At 39.4% G+C, this 19,845-nt stretch overlaps 1 long non-coding RNA gene across 1 annotated transcript; it reads left to right on the plus strand.

Annotated features, from left to right (window-relative positions):
- The first annotated feature begins 5,816 nt into the window (after positions 1 to 5,816).
- Positions 5,817 to 6,645, plus strand: LOC110119392. The gene is made up of 2 exons (XR_002307824.2): positions 5,817 to 5,888; positions 6,042 to 6,645. It is a non-coding gene; the product is annotated as an uncharacterized LOC110119392 (long non-coding RNA).
- Positions 6,646 to 19,845: the final 13,200 nt, after the last annotated feature.

Below are 19,845 nucleotides of genomic sequence, written 5' to 3' on the forward strand. Positions count from 1 at the left end.
CCTAGAAGAGTTTCCGGAGAGCCAGAACCGATCCGAAAAGCACGAACGATCGTTATCTCCCGTCGCTCGCATGGAATCGATATCAACTTGGTACCGTACGTTACGGAGCACGCGAAGGGTACCACCCGGTGTACCGGTACCCAATAAATATCAGTCCTGGTATACGCACAGGACATATACACTCTGTTACATACACACTCCGGTCCCGTCCACGATATCCCATGCTATCTACCTGCAAGGTACTCGAGTGTGTAATCGCGAGTCTCGTATAACGCACGAATAGCTGGTCCCAACTCCGAACGATTCTCCAAGACCTCGAAGGCTAGCTAGACTGCTATTCCTCATCCGCATTATCCGCCAGTTATAAGTCGTTCGACGACGCTACAAAGTCGGCGTGCGTCAACGTGCAAATCGGTGGCCGGTTTAAATAAATGCTGTCGCGAATCCGAGTCGAGTACACCGGTGATAGGATTGGATTGGAGCGTTGTACTAGATGAATGTACGCTTCTTTACATAGAATACGAGATAACACGTGTTCATTGGGATTTAGTAGGAGAAGTTTTGAATAATATGATTCTGTCATTATGAATCTGTCAATTTTTATTTGTAACAAGAGAAAAATCATTTTTATTAATTTTTTGATGTATGATTAGCACCGAATGATTAGAAGAATTTCGATATTATACGATTGAAAATGAAAACATCCCGTAAAGTTAAAGGATGTAAATATTTAAAAAATGGCAGCTTTGTGGGAATCAAAGGTATAATTACTAAAACAAGAGGTATTTTAAAAATTTCGTAGGGAATGAGAAAACACGATAAAGATACAATACTGGCATTGATCGATAACGTACTGAATTTGAAAGCTACTTTCCTATAAAAATAAGAAATGTATCTTATCGTATTCGCCTCCTGTAGTGTTCAAATATCTTAGCTTACAATTAGAGCTATTAAGTACACCTACATCGTGCATTAAACTTTCTCTGTGCCTATCTACCGACCCATTACTCTGTTTGAAAGAGATTCTGGACATGCTTAACACGCCTCACGACACGCCCCAGCAATTTTATTATGCGCTGCTGAATCATGATTACGGCGTCGTCGGCCCCAGTTTCAATATCGACTAAGTTGATAGACGTTTTTACTTATTCGCGAAATTATTAGCGGCGAAAGAGGCGAGTATTCGACAAAACACGAATCACTAGATTCTAAAATGAGCATGACGAACAGAGTTGAAACATTGGAGTGAAGTAGGATCATAGACGAGAGCAATAAGACGCACTCTCACAGCTATCGGCTCCAATTTAATTAACGGCCTCCGGTGAGCCGTAACTCGCTAATTGCGTAGCTCGAGGTGGTCACAAATGCATCGTACACGTCCGAAAGAGACAGGAAGGGCGGCCCGTTGAAGAGAATCGTCGATCGATCTTCCCGACGCTCGTGACTCCTTTTTTCGTAGGCTTCTCTGACTGGCCCGTCTCTTTCTCTCTCCCTCTTTCTGTCTGTGTGTCCTCTCTCTCTCTCTCTCTCTCTCTCTCCTCTCTCTCCGTTTCTTTTCGATCGCCTTTTGCGGAGCAAGCCTTTGCAATCGATTGACTCCGATGCTTCGAACCCCCTTCAAATTATGTGAAATTACATACGTCGCCCCAAGGATTACCTTAAAGGCGGTTTTTCTTTTCTTCTCTCTTTATACAATCCTGAATTAGGATCGAATTAGGATCACTCAAAACTTTTAATATTTTTCATTGCTTTAGTATAGTGGCGAAGAGTCAACGAATTCTAATGACAAAGCTATTATACACGTAAGTAAATGTTAATGTTAATGTTTTCATTATAATTCGTAGGCGGTGTCTTTATGTTCTCATTATTGTGACACGATTTTGAACATTTTGAAAGTTGGTTTGACCAACCTCTAAACATCTTCGATCGGAGCACGGTGATATTCTTGGATATAGTGTAACGAATTAAACAAATTGTATAATTGCCATTAATACAATGTCTACGCATTTAGTAATAATTTGGACAAGCACCAACAACGTCACTTATATGACGTAGTATGCGCGCATACGACATACCGTAATTAGGGAACAAGTTATTGTTATACCTATATATCTATATTTTCTTCTGTAACTGTGTATATCATAAAAACTAAAATTTAATATGGTCACTCTGAAAGAGTTCCAATATAAAGGACGCATATATACAATGTACGTTTCGTTCTTTTAAATACTTAAAAATACTTTCCATTTTCTAATATCTTGCCATTTTATCCGGCACTAGAAAACCGCACAAAAATGAAATTTCTCTACGTGTCCTGAATTCGATGGTCAAGGACTGTAGCCTCTTTGATCTGTTTTAATCACGGGTCCTTTAACGACTCGCGAGAAACAAAACCTGACTGGACGGTCTCCACGACACCCACGCGTGGCACCTTCATTACCATAACAATTCTCTTACACGGGGACGAGCAGGCGTAGCGGCCGACAAGGCAATTAATATATAAATCCGCGGGCGGCAATAGATCCTGCTCGTCTTCCCTTTTCCTCTCGTTCTTCTTCGCGCTCGGTCCCCCAAAGTACACGGGTCCCCTTCTCGTCCTTTTCTCATAAGTGCCGCCCGCATAAATCTATGAACTAACCTAAAGCGCGCGTGGTTCCGCGAGATTTATATTAACTGCGCCGGCGACCGTGTGTACGCCGCGTGCGTGTACGCGCGGACAACGCGACCGTGCGCGTACCTACACGCTTTAACGCCGCCGCGAATGCTAAATGCCCATGCTGAAGTGGAGGAAGGGAGAAAACGGCCGGCACGCTCGTAAAGTATAGCGATTTGAACGTAGCCACGTAACCGAGAGCAAAGGAAAGGACTTAGAAGCTCATCCGAAGGAAGGGAGAAACTCGCGCGCGGATAGTAATGAGTGGAGTAATGAATTTCGCTAAACGCCACTCGCCTACGTGGGGATCTCGTAAACACCACGACTTATGCTCGGAACTCCGACGCCACACGGTGCTCGCTTTCTGTGCGAGAATAGGTATAACAGCCACGCCGTTTTCTACCACCCACGACAGCCTTCGTATTTCTTAAAGTAGCTGTTACCACGAACTTGTCATAGGATTTGGTACCTTTGGTTGTAAGAGTTACATGTTACATGAAAATATATAACATATCGATACAAAGTTTTATATTTTTTGGGAAGTATTTTTAATTGTTTCGGATAAAGAAAGAATGATAATTAGCAATAAATTTGTCAAGCTGGGATATGGTATCCTTGGTTGTTAGCGTTAAATGTGGGGGGCATATAAAATATAGAATAATGATTCTGATCGTTTGATATAAAGAAAGAGTGGTATGACAGCGATGAATCTATCACAAGATTTGGCATTTTGGATTGTTATCGTTAAATGTAGGAAAAGACATGTAATATCAATGTAGCGTGTTGTATATATTCTTTTAGAGGATAATTTTAATTAATATTTTAAGATAAAGAGCTATTTTTTAATGTTAGAAAAGTTCATTAGTGTTGACGATGATCGGAAAACCGCTGTAGACGCTTAATCTTTCCTATTTTTTTCCTCCTGAGAAATAGTTTCTTATCTGGAATAACGCAAAAAACATATCGAAACTAACAATCGATAAGGTAGCTGGATAGTATCTGGCTGCGGTCATCGTTGTTTTGCGAAACGCAGTGAGTGCGCACACAGGTGCACGATAAGATAATAAATTTCTTGAAACGTAGCTGGTTTACACGGAAACCTCATAAAGCTGGGATTTAGAGTTAGAACACCGGCGATGCTTCCTGGCAAACACCGTTCGCGATGTTCGCTCTAGTCTGAACTGTTCTTCTGACCACCTGCAAGGCGGCCCGATTCAAGTGGGCGGCAATTGAAATATTATAACCATAACACCATAAATAAGATAACCGGTGCACTTATAAAAGGCTGCAAAGAAGTAGCTGCCTATAATAGCTTGCAATGGATTAATCTTCTTTTACACGTCGTCTACAATGCCGTTATCATCGAACGACTATTCGCTGATAAACATATCTCTCCAATACCAGAAAGTAGCAAATTTGAAAACAACTCGAAAAAGAAGGATTATCTAAGTTCACATTCTCGAAGTATGTATCCATGCATAAGTACCCGAACATCTGATACAATTCGATCAAGAATTGATATTTTTAAAGTCCTTTTTTCTTAATTATTTACTCATTGTCATAGATGAGATCAAATGCTAAAAAATAACTAAACAAAAAGAAAAGCGTATATATATTGTTGAGAATTGTGGATCTTGATGGCCGAAATATTGTTATGGAAACATTAAATTTACACTTGGCATTAATATTAACGTAGACACATATTTATTTTATAAAGGATTTCTAGAATATTCATCGATACACACTTGCACGCGTCTCAGCACTTTCTTTCATACCCGACCTTTAATCGACTGTTAACCGACTGAACTGTTTACATTCGTCTGTTTTTCAGACGCCGCGCTCACATATACCTCCACACACTAATACCCACATACAAATATCTCTACTACGCATTTAACCTAATCCAGCACAAAAATTATACATATCTCAATATATATATCATTAAAGAATTTCATATTTACCTTTAATAAATAATTAGCACTTCATGGAAATTGTGCTATAAACATGTGCAGGTGTAACATTGAACAGATACGCTTAAAATCAATTAAGTTAGATGTTATCACAGAATAAATTTTTATCCACTTTTGATTATTACTAATTTTCTATACCGATTAATATTACCTATTATTTACACCAGTATCTATTAAGTATACGTGATTGTCTGATACGATATCAGTAACTAGAGTTAGATTAAAGAGTTTCATTTGAAAAGTACACTTTATAAATTTGCAATAAATCAAAAGTATTCAAATAATTATGCGCCGCAGTGTATCTAACTTTGAACACCTAACTGACCAAACTAATTACAAAATCAGCAACTCATGTAACGGTCTTATGAATGGAAACGTGTTTGGCTGCAAACGAGCCATTTTTATCAATCCATCAAAAACGTAATAGCTGCCGGGTACGATACAAATGGTCGGGAATCGTTCAACAAATACTAGCATTCCATCGACGCCATTACTGTAGCCGGTGTATCGAGAAGTGAATGCACCCATGAAGGCCTTTAAGGCCGTCACGGCGTAGGAATTAATTCGTCTTAGGGGAATTTCCTGGTGAGCGTAGGAGTCCGAGAATGGCGGTGAAAGTCTATCGGGTTCTAAATCCAATTGATCGATTTCTAATCGATGCACGGTTACTGTTATAAATGCCTATTCACGTACATGACGCGATTTTTTGACAATGACACCGCGGCTTAATGGAATTCAAGTATTAATTATCCTGATTTTCATTGATTCTATCGTCTTCAAAATTCACGGATCTTTTGTTTAAATATCTTTGTTGCAATATACTGAATACATCACCGATTCGGATTGTGGTCCATTAAGGACATACATTTTTATTTGCGAAACTAACGAAGGTAGTGTGATACAAGGGATATAAGTTAATCATCGATAGTCAGCTGTGCAATTTGCATAGTTCCTACCTACGCTATTCCTTAGGATTATTTTTTATATATTCATCTCATGAAAAGCCAAGATAAGTTTAAGTATTTTGCAACCCATGTTTTAGCATTATATGTTACGTATTCTCTCTTCACTAAGACACTTTTAAGAGAACAGAATTGTTAATACGTATGCCGAGTATTAAAAAATGAAGTGGGCGATATTTATATGATGTGACTCTGGCATTAAATATAATGAAATATCGTTTGTTTCTTTACAGTTAAAAACACGTAGTGTGAATGCATACAGAAACGTTCGTCAGCTGATTCATTGACCAAAGGCACCTACATGTAAGTGTAAATTTCTAATGTAGAATTCAACTGTTTATAAGTGGAGAAAATAGCATCAAATGATATCATATCAGTAAATGAAAATAGCATCATATCTTCGTTGTCTTGAAGTTTAAGATCACACGTTATAAATATTCCTTTCTTTTTTTTAAGAACTTGTGTAAATAATTAAAATCGGACAATCACAAATCGTTATTGAGAAAAAATCACGTGCCAACTAGTTCACCATTGTTCCGAAGGAACTCGAGTGTGAGGCGTTACACTTTGTCCGAGAACCGCTCCAGGCAGCAAGTGGTGTCGTTTCAACGATCGCACACGCGATGTCGAGCGATCATTGTGTCTCGAACAAGAAGGAGGCACACTACCGATAGAGAGACACGCAGCGAAACCCACGTCGCGCGTTATCGTGGTAGAAATATCATCGATGAGAACGAGCGTCGTAATTCGTCGCTAATCACCACGTGCACACGGTGTGGGAGGCGGCACCGCAGGAGAATGTCAGTGAAAGTCTATCTCGGCGATCGTTCCTACGATGATTGTCGTCCCACGTGTTCTCGCCGGCACGACAATCGCTTCCTGATGAAGCGAACGACCCATTCGATACCAACAAGAGATTCCAAAGCCTCTAAGAGGATACCCGAACAGTTGTTATGCGTAGTCAACTCAGGAATGGTAATGGAACTCCCTAAACGTCGTTTAGCCGACATTATATCGCATTGCGAAATATGTATCATAAATTTTAAATTTAAATATCGAACGAGTTTAGTTTCTTTGATTTTTGTTTTGTTATGTCATCATGAAAGACCCCGCAGTTTTAAGCCATTCATTTGCAAATAATATAACGCGTTTGAAATTGAACATTTTTACTTAAAATATCTTCTGTAATTTTCAATATATTTTCTGACAGTATATAATACGATTATAAGCTTCATATACGTAATAACAAAAACTCTTAAAAAAAGGAAGCTATGGTAGGGTGTTTTCGATATTCTCCTGTTTTCTAAGTCGTTGAAGAAGATTATTAAGTGAGGAGAATAAGGGAAAATTAGATGGGGAAGTGTGGTGAATCGCGAATGACATCAATACTCAATTGTTGCAATCTTTGTGGAGTTTGCTACCTCTTGGGAATTTCATTTTTTGAAATATGTTAAATAAAAGATCAATTAGCGGCTATTTTAAACAAAAGAAATACGGCAAGTATAATAAATATTCAAAATGTCCCAATATTTATGTATATGTGTATTTAGTACAGAAGAATGGAAATGTAACGATTCCTTGGATAATTCGTCGATTTGGAATTTACATTTTTAAACTGACATCGCGTGTAAATTTGATTGTGTTGTAAAATTGTGTTTCATGATAGCACGCGCCATATGTAGCAATACAGGCACGAAAAAAATTGCAACAATGGGCTACAAAGCTTTTCCTCCTCCGCCTTATTCATTGTATCCCTCCACCTCAGATTACCATACGGATCTAAGAATGAGTTTGGCGCGAGTCAATTACATATACCTCGCATTGACAAATGAATACTCAGGCTATAACCTATATCTTTTGTATTCTCACAAATCTATATGCTTAAGAGTTCTTGTAATAATTTCCTCTAATCAACTCTAAACATAGTAATGAAGCAATCAACGCCTATAGCTAAAGTATTTTGATAAATGAATATTCAAAAGATTGCGACCTAAATCTTTTATACTAGTTAGAAATCTATATGCTCGAGAGTTTCTTTAACAACTTTCTTTAACAATTGCAAATACAGTAATGAACCAACCAACTCGCAATCCTCGAGTGCTGTCCTATAATATAAGCGTTCCAATAATATTCATATACCCAAATGTTATGTAATTATTGCGTTATACAACTGCAATTGAATCTCGGCGAGTTTCCCTAAAAGTGTCGATAACTTGTCAGTAGAAATTGATACGTTTCAGACTGGAACACGTCGGACATAACTCAAGCGAACAGATGACCACGACTCGATCGATTTGATAGCATAGCAGCAACGGACCGCGCTGCATTTGCAATCGATCTTGATTTATCGGTTTAACCGATGCGATGGACGCGAATGCACCGCCGCAATTTGCATCGGATCACACTGCGATTTGTAACGCGTTCGCGGCTCTCGCCCGCCTAGGATGTTCTGATTTATGCGAATAATTAGAAAACGAGTTCGCACAGGTACACTCGCGAATATTCATGCAAGAATACGAATCTGAACGAAAATGTTTGATGGTTCGAAGGTGGCCTTAGGAATTTTCGCAAAGGCACGTGCATAACCTCGTATCGCATATTGCAAAACGACGAAAGTCTGCCTATAACAAAGTCTCACATCTGGAATAGAGCCAGCAGGATGTTGGTTATCAAGGATCACGGTATATCATACTTTGAACAGTAATATTCCAAAATTCTCTACATAGTAAATGCAATCTTCCTTACTCTTCAATTTCAATTAACAGTCGCTAACATTAAATATCGAATTTGAAAAATGAAGACAGTGTTCTTCAACTCTAATATTTCCTTTCTTTTTTCTTCCTCTCTCGAAATACAGTTGTAGAATTTTAGCGAACATACTTCTGCAATATCCAGTACCCAAAAACTAAGCTACATAACATAGCTACATAACATTAGAAGTTGAACTTGTCTTTCGTCGAGCCACTGCAATTCAAAAAATATTAATCCCTGTACAAAGCGATTCTCTCTCTTTGAGATCTAAATCTCCTCTACTTGGAAATCTCGTTAAATCAGAACCTCCTGAACTCGAAAATTTTCGTTCTTTCGTCCTTTGAGATTCCAATTATCGAATTTCAACTCTAATTGGAAAATGTGTATACTCGCGAATATTCTTCTCAGAGTAACTTGTGACGAATCCGGGTAATAAGATTCGATAGCTCGAAGGCGGCGTTAGGAATCAGTACGCACGACTATTAGCTAGCCATAGCTATAAATAGACGCGTATTAGTAGGTACAACAAAGGGATGCCAACGAAGCGGCCGTGCCCATGCCTAGAGACGCGAGTTTCGCGTGCGCGAGTAGCGTGCACGCGCGCTCACGCCCGCGATTATCTTCTACAGGGGCCGTGGTTCACGCTTCCAAGCAGCGGCCAGGCTACGTTGTGGGTAGGCAGTCAAGGTGGGCAGGGTCAGGAATTCCTAGGCGCGCGAGAGTGTCTGGCACACATCGCCACGTCGCGCAGCCCGGAAACGAAGGAGAGCTTTCTCGAGGCCGTTCACCAACAGCCGCAAGGACGTTCTTGCTCGTTGAAGAGGACTCTTAGCGAGAGCCTGCTAGGATCCTTCCTTTCTTCGTATAATTGCATAAGGGAGGGGGGATATAATTTTAGATCGTTGGACGAAGTGGTAAACCGTTGAAGAGTTCTTCCAAGATTAGTCTTAGTCATTCTTATGCATATCAGTAAATTATTTTAGTAAAAGTACCGTGTTCCTGAAGTTTTAGGTAGAATAATGTTGAGAAAACATTCTAAAATGGCATGATTGAGCGATGGAAAGATTTTCTCGTGATCGTCATTACTATGCATGTGTTGAGATAATGAAATATGTAGCCTATGAATTAGAAGTCCTCTATAGATTCAAAAATCGAATATTTTTTTTAAATTACTTAATAGTCGGTTAAATTTTGCTCAGATTTGTTAATGAACAATATATCATTCGAATCACTAATTTAAATTGATATTTTTGTAGAGTCATCTTAATTGATATTCGACACGTTTCCTTCAAAATAGTAATTTCTAAGATTGCTAAAGATGTTTAGATGCTTCAAAGATTATGACATAATTTGATTGGAGATGTTGGGTAAAAATTTTAGTAAAATTCAGCTCTTCCAGTTCGTTCGTTCGCAAATAGCGCCTCTTTGGATTTGCCGCGGCGACATACTGTTGGCAATAAATACCTGGAGGCAACATAATTCTCCGGAAGGACGCCATGCGTCATGCTAGATTGGTATCGGAGACGCGTTATCGCTCGGCGCGACTTTACGGGTATAACCTTATACTTTACACGTGTACAGGAGAAGGCCCAGCCACCCTTCTCGCGTCGTTTCTGGACGTCGTTCCGACGGTTCCTTAAAATATGTCCACAAACCGATGTATATTTTACAAGCTAAGGCTGGATCTAGAAACTAGACAAAAGACTCGTAACCTTCATCGGAAATTTATTCCTGCGACCTTCCCTTATCTCACTCATGTAAAACTTATGCCACTCATAATCAGTATCGTATCGAAGTGTCGCAAGAAATATTCCATTTGAAATTTCAGTATTCATAATCTATTGAATTACAGATATCTTAGAATCACGAATTATGAATAGTAATATTTTGCTAATGGAGACTAATCAATCGATTAGCAAGCATTATAGAGATAGACTGTGTATTTTTATGTAGCTATGTAAAGTTTGAAGTAAAAAGATACATGTAATATGCAAAGATATACAGTATCTACAAAAAATGTCTGCGCAGATTCTTATTTTCTGCTGAGGCGTCTTTTTATCAGATTCTATATTTCATTTTCACACTGCACTTATATGAAAATACTATTAAATGATGCAAAATTTAATATGAATCTAATTAGTTAGTTTGTACAATATGCTACAATAAATACAATGTCGTACTTATGTAAATACTTTTTGTAACCACTGTATAAAATATTCAAAGTCCTGTGTTCCTCTATAACATCTATAATATTTAGCGGGACAAATCTCTATCTACATTCTACTCTTATACCTGTAACCATGAAAATATGAATTTGCATAAATACTATACAACTCCAAAACACGAAACTAAATAAAGAAGAATTATCGAGGAAGAAGATTATGAAATTCCATTAATTATTAAGAAAGTCTAAGGAAATGAAAAAGTTCGCGGGATCAGCGAAGAAACGAAATTAATTGTCCATTTGGGAAATCAAGAGTTTCACGAGAACCAGAGGGCAACCGCAAAAGCGATCCTGCAGGGCGAAGGAATTCGAGGAACCTGCTTGTAGCCGAGCGAATCGGCGGAATAGCAAAGGGTACCGAAAGGCGTTCTTCCTCCGACTTTGCAAAAGAAGGGACCGCCGCGCCGTCCGGCACGTTTTTCCAAGTCGCGAAGCCGCGGTTTACAAAAGCCGATGTCAGTTCCGCCGATAGAGAGATTCCATTGGTCGCTCTCCGCTGGCGCTGCCGGCCAATATCGACGAGCGACGATCTACCCAATTAGTAACCATCGCGAATTCCCATTAGCCCATGCAAACTATCAGCCAATCTGCCTGCCCCGAGCTCCTTTCCTCTCTTTGCGTACATTCGTCACCGAAAGTGCAGGCCAGCTCCAATCGATACTTTTATTAAGTATCTTACCATAGAACCTCGATAAATTAAGAAGTTTTACAATTACTACGAAGGATTTGCGAGGATAAAATAACGAAAATTTCTAATATACATAGAATGTCTAGAGAATTATATATTCTATGATACTCTGTACATCTGATGCTAATTAAGAAACGTCTACATATGTAAACATATAATTCTTTCGAAGATCGTCTTACTTACGTTTTTACTACTATCAATGTTTGAATAAATGATGTATATGCTTATCGATACGTCACAGCCAATCTTCATACTATACATAAACCGTCTGTACTTTTGTTAACGAGTATACAAGATCGTGACCGCGACAATCTGCCGAAATACGCCGTTAGGGTATCTTCATATCAAATATCAAGCTGCTATACCAACTCAACGTATACCACCAAAAAAATCGTCATATCATTAAATTCCACATAAAAGAAAAGAGAAGTGGCACATATAATTCCAAGACTTCATATTTCGAGGATTTGAAAGGACTTATAGAATTCGATCAGGAAGAGTCACTGTGAAGCAGGCTTAATGCAGTTTGGCCGGCAAAGAAGAGAACTTCTCAGTGTAAGGTTCTCTTCGACGCATCCGTTGGCCTGCTGCCTCGGCAGATTGTTGACCGTGATTGCAATTAGTAACCCGGCGGGGGCCCTGTGTGCCTTGGAAAGGCGCGCCTCCTTCTTTCTCGTCCTCTTTTCTCTTCTAGCTAATACCTTCCTTCTTTCGGCCCTGACCGCCCCCGAACATGTCAACCGGGCAAACGGTGACCGGCAAACGTTCAACGAGGACCAAGAAGACGACTGTAATGGACATTTGTTAAGAGAGAAACGACCGATCGAAATGCTTCGTCCAGGCTGGATTACCCGTCGTCGTCGTTTCTCCCCCCTCGGAGGTAACCAGACATCGAGATACCGAATCTATTCCGCGTAATTACCTGGAAAGACGCCGACTACGCTTTCAGGCCGCGTAACGTCGCTCACGCATGCGGTCGCCGCCGCCGCCGCGGTGAGAAACTCACTGCTTCACCAACACCGGTGTAAGAACTCGTCACATCCGGTCTTGAGGCAGAAAAGTTTTGCGGTGGGGAACTTTCGAAATCGTAATCAGTCGGCCTTGTTTGATGATACGATACTTAAGATAGCGTTAAGATGGAGGTTAAAAGTTACGAGGAAAGAAAGTAAATATTTAAGACTATACAGCGGCGTTCGCGAGAAGGGATTATAATCGAAATTAATTTAGAATCGCAGTAAAAATAAGTTTCCGATGTCATAAAATTCCTTTCCTCTGATGCTTTAAAATTGAGATGTAAATATTTTCTATGCGAGTATCTTTTTAATTTATCGGGTATAACCTGCACGATATGTTGCCTATGGACAGAAATTTTGCTTAGAATTTTAATCGAAAAACAAATAATCAACGAGAATCAACAAAATAACGAATGGTACCACTGCCAAATGGCCAAAATACGATCTAGAAAGATCGTTGCGTAGCTGGTTGAACGATCGAATGAGAAATCGATTCGATCTCGATAGGCGTTCGATGGCTCTACCGCATACCGACCGATGAAATATTGGAACGGCCTTTTATATGCATCGTTCCACGGTAGTTAGCCTCCGTCAGGGTGAACACACGCGTACAACCACGTACCGCAGGTGCACACACGCAGCATGCGTAGGCAGCGCTGGTAACGAACAATCAACGGCGCCCGTTACAACCGTGATTTTATGTTCCAATTTGCAAACGCGACGTTAAAGGCCCTCTCGACGTCGGCAACCACCAACAACACACCGCCATCGTCATCGTCGTCATCCAGTCGAGTTCGTCGTTGTCCTTCCAAGACACTTCTCCACCTTCTCATCATTCTCATCCACCTCCTTCTTTTCACTGTGCACGACCGTGAGAAGAGATTACCAGTTGAAGCAGCGTTCTGCCGCGCAAGAAACGTCGTAATGTTCGCGGTGAAAATAATAGCGCGGTGAATTAACGAGTCCGTGGAACGTTCGCGATGTTGATATGGAAACTCGTTTTAAAAGTGGTCCGATTCAGGAGAAGTATGACAAAGGAGGCGTGATCGAGGATATTTTCAGAAAATTATTACGTTACTGCGTAATGTCCGCGGAGGAATTAAAACGTATGAGCTTTTTGTTTGATAAAACAAAATGTACGATATATGATAACGATAATATCATGTAAATATTAATAATACTCGATAAGCACAGACGTCCTTGTAGCAAATCTACGTATGTATACCGCTTCGAAGCCCCAATAACCCTACATTTTGTATAATCGAACGGTTTTTCCAGAGGGAACAATCTTACGACGCGTTGAATATTCATCGTAGAGTTGATCGATCTGCCTCGGCCCCATCGTACGTAAAATATCAAGAAAAAAAAACGAGAAGAACGTGCTGTCGTTCGAACAATAAGATTTCGCGACACGATGGACGCAAATGAACGAGAGTGGATGATCATGAAGGGGACTTAACCATCCCCCTCCCCTCGTTACAGGATATAATTTACATAAACCATAAACATCAGCATCGGACAATAAACGTAAATAATTACCTATATTCTTAAACCGTCGTAATAAATTTCGCGCATCCATCGTTCCGCCGTGACTCGTTCCGCTTGAGCCCGCGCAATGGTTCTGCTCCTCGTCTTCTATCGTTCTCCCTCAACTCCAATAAGACTCCTTCTTTCTCGGTCATCATTGCGTTCTTTACCCGGCACTCTCTGCTTTTTTCTTTCTCCCGCTTCGGTAAATTATATTTTTACGAGGCTGGATCGCGCGCTGATTACGACGCGAATGATCGTGCGCTGATTACGACGCGAGTTATCGCTGCCTCTAATGTAACATCCCGCGAACCAATGACTACGAACTCGACAACCAAACTGGATCACGGAAGTTGTCTCTTCGAGAGCTGTCTTAACGGATCGTGATAACCAGCCAATAACATTGTCTATACATAACATTTACAAAAATTTAATAAAAGATACAATAAAAGTTTGTAAATTGATCTTGTTAGAAGAACAGATGGGAAATATTAATTTTTAATCGATAGCTAATTAATTCATCTTGTCAATCAGCAAAACATTGATTGGAAGGCGCAAGGGAGTAGTAAATGAGGCTAAAGAAATGAAATTTAATGGAAACGAATCTTATCTGTTGCTCTCTTCGGATCACGTACATGATCTGGAACGTACATATGACCGAGGATCTAGGAATTCGAGAAAGAAACTTGAAATGTTGCACGACGGGATCTCGCAGGAGGTTCATCTAGATCAAAGGCTCCGTTGACCCCCTGACTGACGAAACCCTGGATTTATACCGACGTTCTCCACTACCTCCTAAACAAACCAGACACGTAAACCTCGAAAGAACTAACGAAGGCACACGGATTTGGTGAACAAGAGATGAGAAATCGTGTGATAAAGAGAACGTTAGGAAGGCATGAAACAATACTTGAATCAACTCCATCGATGAAACTTTTACTAAAAACATTAGATTAAGTGAACAATACATCGTGAATTATTTTTAAAAATATTTTTAAATTGTTCTTAATACATCGTATATTTTATGTTCAGGCTCTATAAAGATACTATTATAAACCCTAAGTAAATATAAGATATGTATAGCTATAAAAAGAAAAAATATTTTCTTTTTTCTACTATAGAAAACTTATAAAATATAAGAACAAAAAGAATTATAAGGATCGACGATATTTATTGCAGTAGGTAGATTATGTGCGGTTGCTTTTACCAAAGACGTTATCAGTCATTCATAGTACAAGTTAGAGGATTTCAACGAGGAATCCCAATCGTGGTCCATTTGCAATTCGGAATTGTTTTGGAAACTAATTTCTACGTAGAACACAGGGAAAACCGCCACGACGTGTCTGCACGGATACACTGTCGTGTACAGAAGCTTCTGGTAAATTAGATTAGTTCGGATGTTCGTTACAATCGCGTCGAGTTACGTTACTTCGTTACTACGACGGACCACGCGTCAATCTCACCGGGGAGTTCCGTCTCGACTCGCGACGAGTTTCCCAATTTTTACTTATTCCTGGAAGTTATTGCTCGGCAAAAGTTTAGATTGCGATAAAAAAAAAGGAACACCCTCCATTACAAGTTAAATTGTACGCCTAGTGATCGAATCATGAGAAAAAATACGATTAAAGATGGAATCGACAAACAAAGATGGAATCAAAATCTAAAAATAGAAAAAAATAATAAAAAATATTCAAGAAACAGCGCATAAGTATAGGATAACTATGGCTTTAAAATTACATACTTTCCTAATAGAAGAAAAAATGAGATAGATTTATCAATAAAATATCATATTATTATCGAAATTGATATTTCCATAGTTCAGAAATAATTCTAAACATAAGTATCTTATACTAACTGACAGTTTTAAGATCTCGCCATACGACGTAATCAACCTCGGGTATTTGACGAGTGTAAATCAAGTGCTAAACTAATTCCGGTCGCAGGATCGGAAGGGTCCACGGTGTAATCAAACTTCCGAAGGTAGAACTCGACGGAAACCGCGAACACGGAATTCAACATCTATCGTGCACGATTCCTATACACTCCACGTTCTGTATTCGACGGTGTACCAACGAGCTGACAATTACAGATGTTGTTGCAGACTTTTCCCTTTGTACGCGTTATCGGGATAAAACGGAACTTTGATCAAACTCTCGATCGCGAAATAATTGCATCTGTAACAAAGCGGAGGGAAGATCCTGTAATCGATGGTCAGCGATAAAAATTAAATAAAGACATAACCAGCGTCGAGAATGCTTTTATTCTGGACTCCATAGGACAGAGCGTGTTCATGTTCTTGTCTTGTCGTGACTGTGCAGAAGCAGAAAAAAGAAAGGGAAGAAAAAGAAGAGGAAAAGAGAAAAAAAAAAAGAACGATGGGGAGCAGAGTTCGAGATTCGCGACAGCTCGAAGCGCTTACACGATTTATCTGGCCGTTACCGGCCGCGTTCGATCGTAGCCGACCATTAATCGATTAATCAATTAAGCGGTCGATTAATTATCGAAGAGGTACGCCGGTGTGAAGGTAGGACGGGAGAGGGGAAGACGCCGGTAATTAAATCGTCGCGTCGGGACCAATCGGACGCGCTCGAGGGACCCCGACGAGAGGCCACAAATGATTTTGTCGTAACGACGTGGAGCACCCTGGACCGACCCTGGCCGGCTAATTAAGTCTTAGTCGTATTCGTTTGTTTCTTTTGCTGGATGATCGCGTTCGGGCTAACCGGCTCGAAAGTCACCACTTCAAGGTTGATTCACACGAGGCGACACCCTACGCTCCTTCGTTGGCTACCCGCAGGCCAAGTAGGAGTATACTGGTAGCGTACATTGAAATATTATCGCGCTACGGTATCTCGAGTACGCTCTTGTTCTAGTCGGCCATTTGCATGTTTCTCATTTAACCGCGACGCCGATGGTAGCTTTTTCTTCGTCGCTTCTCGTTTCGCTTTCAACGCGCGCTTCGTTACATGCACCGACTACGTCAAGTGAAAACGGTACGGGTATGCAATTCAGTACATATTAAGAATTATTTTTATATAAAGGGCAACAGAGCGGAATAAAATAAAGCTGTATATACTTAGATGCCTGATAAATTAGACATGATAAAATATGATAAATATATGTTAAACAAGGCAGAGATGTTTCTTTGATCGGTATTTAAAACTACTTTCCTTAACAAGAATACTAAGAATATTCTTTAACCAATATTAAAAATATGCATCACAAAAATACACATATACAATCGTATGATTCAAATTTCAAACTACGAATAGGTATATGATATAACATAAAAGAGTTACTTACCTTTTCGGTAACGTGATCATCATTTCACCTGTTCACAAGAACCAAAGCAACATCCGTAAGAATATGAGAACCCCTGACAGCGAGGAGTCGGACGAAGAAGGACCAATCGTGACGTTGTACTCGCACTCTGGCTGCTCATATCGTCGGAGTCGACTTTCGCGATAAGTACAACGGAGACGATAATGTGAAAGACCGTCGAAAAATCTGTGTATGTGCACGCGTCTGCCATGGGCGTGGGAACCGCAAATAGCAGCCCTTATCGTTCCATACAAAAGAAGATAGTGATTTTTCTTTTTGCACAGTTTCACGATGATTCCGAAGTGAATCGTGGCAACGACCTTCATGGATGGCACCCGTGTGATTAGAAAACCGTGAGAGTTCAAATGTTGCGCTGGTTCCATGCTCCCTATTCGATGACAGCGATTGAAGCGCACCTGGATTTCAAAACAGAAAGGACGCATCGATTAACTTGGATACGGGACAGAAAGCTATTGTATTCGATCTTATCGAGTCAAGAATTATTTGTGCATCGTGATTTTTACGTGTCAACAGGTCGAGTTGTTTGATCATGATTATTCCACAATGAACCATTTGCATTTGTTAAATTTATCTTTCCGAAATCTCCTCCCCAATGATAATTTGAGAACTGAGATATTATAATTCGTATATTATATTATAATATATATTATATAATGTTGTTATAGCATGTTATATATTGTAATATGTTATAACATGTCATAATAATTCCTGACAAAACAATCAGATATACAATGAACACTTGTAAAAGACTTTTATGAATATATTATGTTATGCAAAACGTTTTGAAATTTCATTAGTATTGTAACGAAAACCGACTGTAATTATATATATGTTATAGCACAAGTATTCATATATTTTACAGAGATCATGAAGTATTTAAATAATCTATCATTATATACACTAATATTGTATTAAATATATATATATGTTTGCAATAGATATCTTATAACTTATATACCGTAACATATATTGTTGTCGTGTTCTATTACAATGCTACTGAAATTATAAAATGTTTTTATAACATATACAATATATATGTACAATTTTTTAAAGTGTTCAAATACCTTTGCTGAGCCACCACATAACATTAGCGTAAAAAATAAGACATACCTTTTAAGTCGATACGTCGATAAGGTTATGGCTAACCTATCTTTTAATAACAATTCCGTACAAGAAGTCGCCTTGACCATCTGGTGTCTGCGATCTTTCTACCGGTCGTTCTAAACCACGACTCGCTGCTCCAAACCGAAGAACGATCGTAAAGACGCGTTCGCAGCCCGAGGGTCTGTGATGAATTTCTCGCGAAATGTCTGACATTAAACCACGACGAAGTTCAGCGCCCAGGGCGCGTGCCGTGTAGCGCGTATATTTGTAATTCTAATGGCGAACCTGCTCGCGGAGAGACTGGAGAAAGCGAGTGTTGTACGCTTCGTAATAGTCGCCGTGGAATTCGGGGCTCAGGGCTCCGGGCCTTCTGAAGAGAAGCACGTTCAAAATATGTTATACAGATACCGTACGCAACCGAAAGGAACGTTCAAAATGTCCACACCTACCCTTCACCCGAAAATTCGCCTTAAAGGTAAGCGAAAGCTCTACATCGGTCACTCATTTTTCAAAACCACGCTACAAAGTTGGTTTGTTTATGACTTTGTAATATTCGTGTAATGTAAATATAACATAGTTGTTAACAGCTCATTTAATACACGTATATTATTATAAACGATCAATTTTGACGAACACGTGTTACATGATAAGATAATTGATTATACTCGGGATACAGTGGTCTCATTGCATGATAAGAACTATTATGCATTCATATCACGGAAAACATAATCAACGGTCTGCAACCTAACAGGATCGAACCAAGTGTAAAGTAGAGGATTTTCATGTAAACGTTCAGACTAACACATTCGCGTTCGAAAATGAAGTCGATGTTGCACGAAGTTGGCCGAATCATATCCTGTATACTGTATACTACTTTACGATCTTGACACTCATACGGCTGTTGATAGCTCACTCTAGATATGATTTAGTAAATTAGACTATCCAATATGTAATCCAATTCATAAAATCTGATGAAATGTACAAATATAAGAAAAAAATTTTACAATTACAATCAGGCGCGGAATAAGGAGAGGCTAGTGGGAGGAATGCTATTATAGGACGAGTCCCGAGACTCGTCTTCTTATTTATGTATTACATATTATAACTCGTTTATATTAAGAAAAATAAAAACAACTATCTTTTAAAAATGCATTTTGTCTTCCAAACAATTTTAAATATAACTTATTACAAAATATATTTCATTTCATATTTACGTAAATTTATTTCATCTTATCATTCACCTATCTTTCTGTGGATGGCGCCACTATGTCAATAGATCACAATACATGAATCTCTAAAGAGACCTAGCATCGATCATTCGCGAAAGTATTTTAGCGATGGTCGTGCAAGAGTTACATTCAGTTTACCAAGCATCGTATTTGCTCGTGACATATTTCCCGTACTTACCGAAGGTCTTTAACACCAGAACATCTTCAATTTTGATGAGAAAAATCGTGGTTTAAGTCGTTGATAAATAAAAGATCGCGCTGTATTCAGCGAGCGGTTGGCCCCCGAGGTTCCCATAAGTGGGACAACTTTACGCAAGTTTTTATATCCTGGGGATTGTCACGGGGCTGGCCCCTTTCTCCCGTTCCCCGTGCACGCATCTTC

This window comes from Bombus terrestris, chromosome 7 (assembly GCF_910591885.1).
Source record: "Bombus terrestris chromosome 7, iyBomTerr1.2, whole genome shotgun sequence".
Classification (NCBI taxonomy): domain Eukaryota; kingdom Metazoa; phylum Arthropoda; class Insecta; order Hymenoptera; family Apidae; genus Bombus; species Bombus terrestris.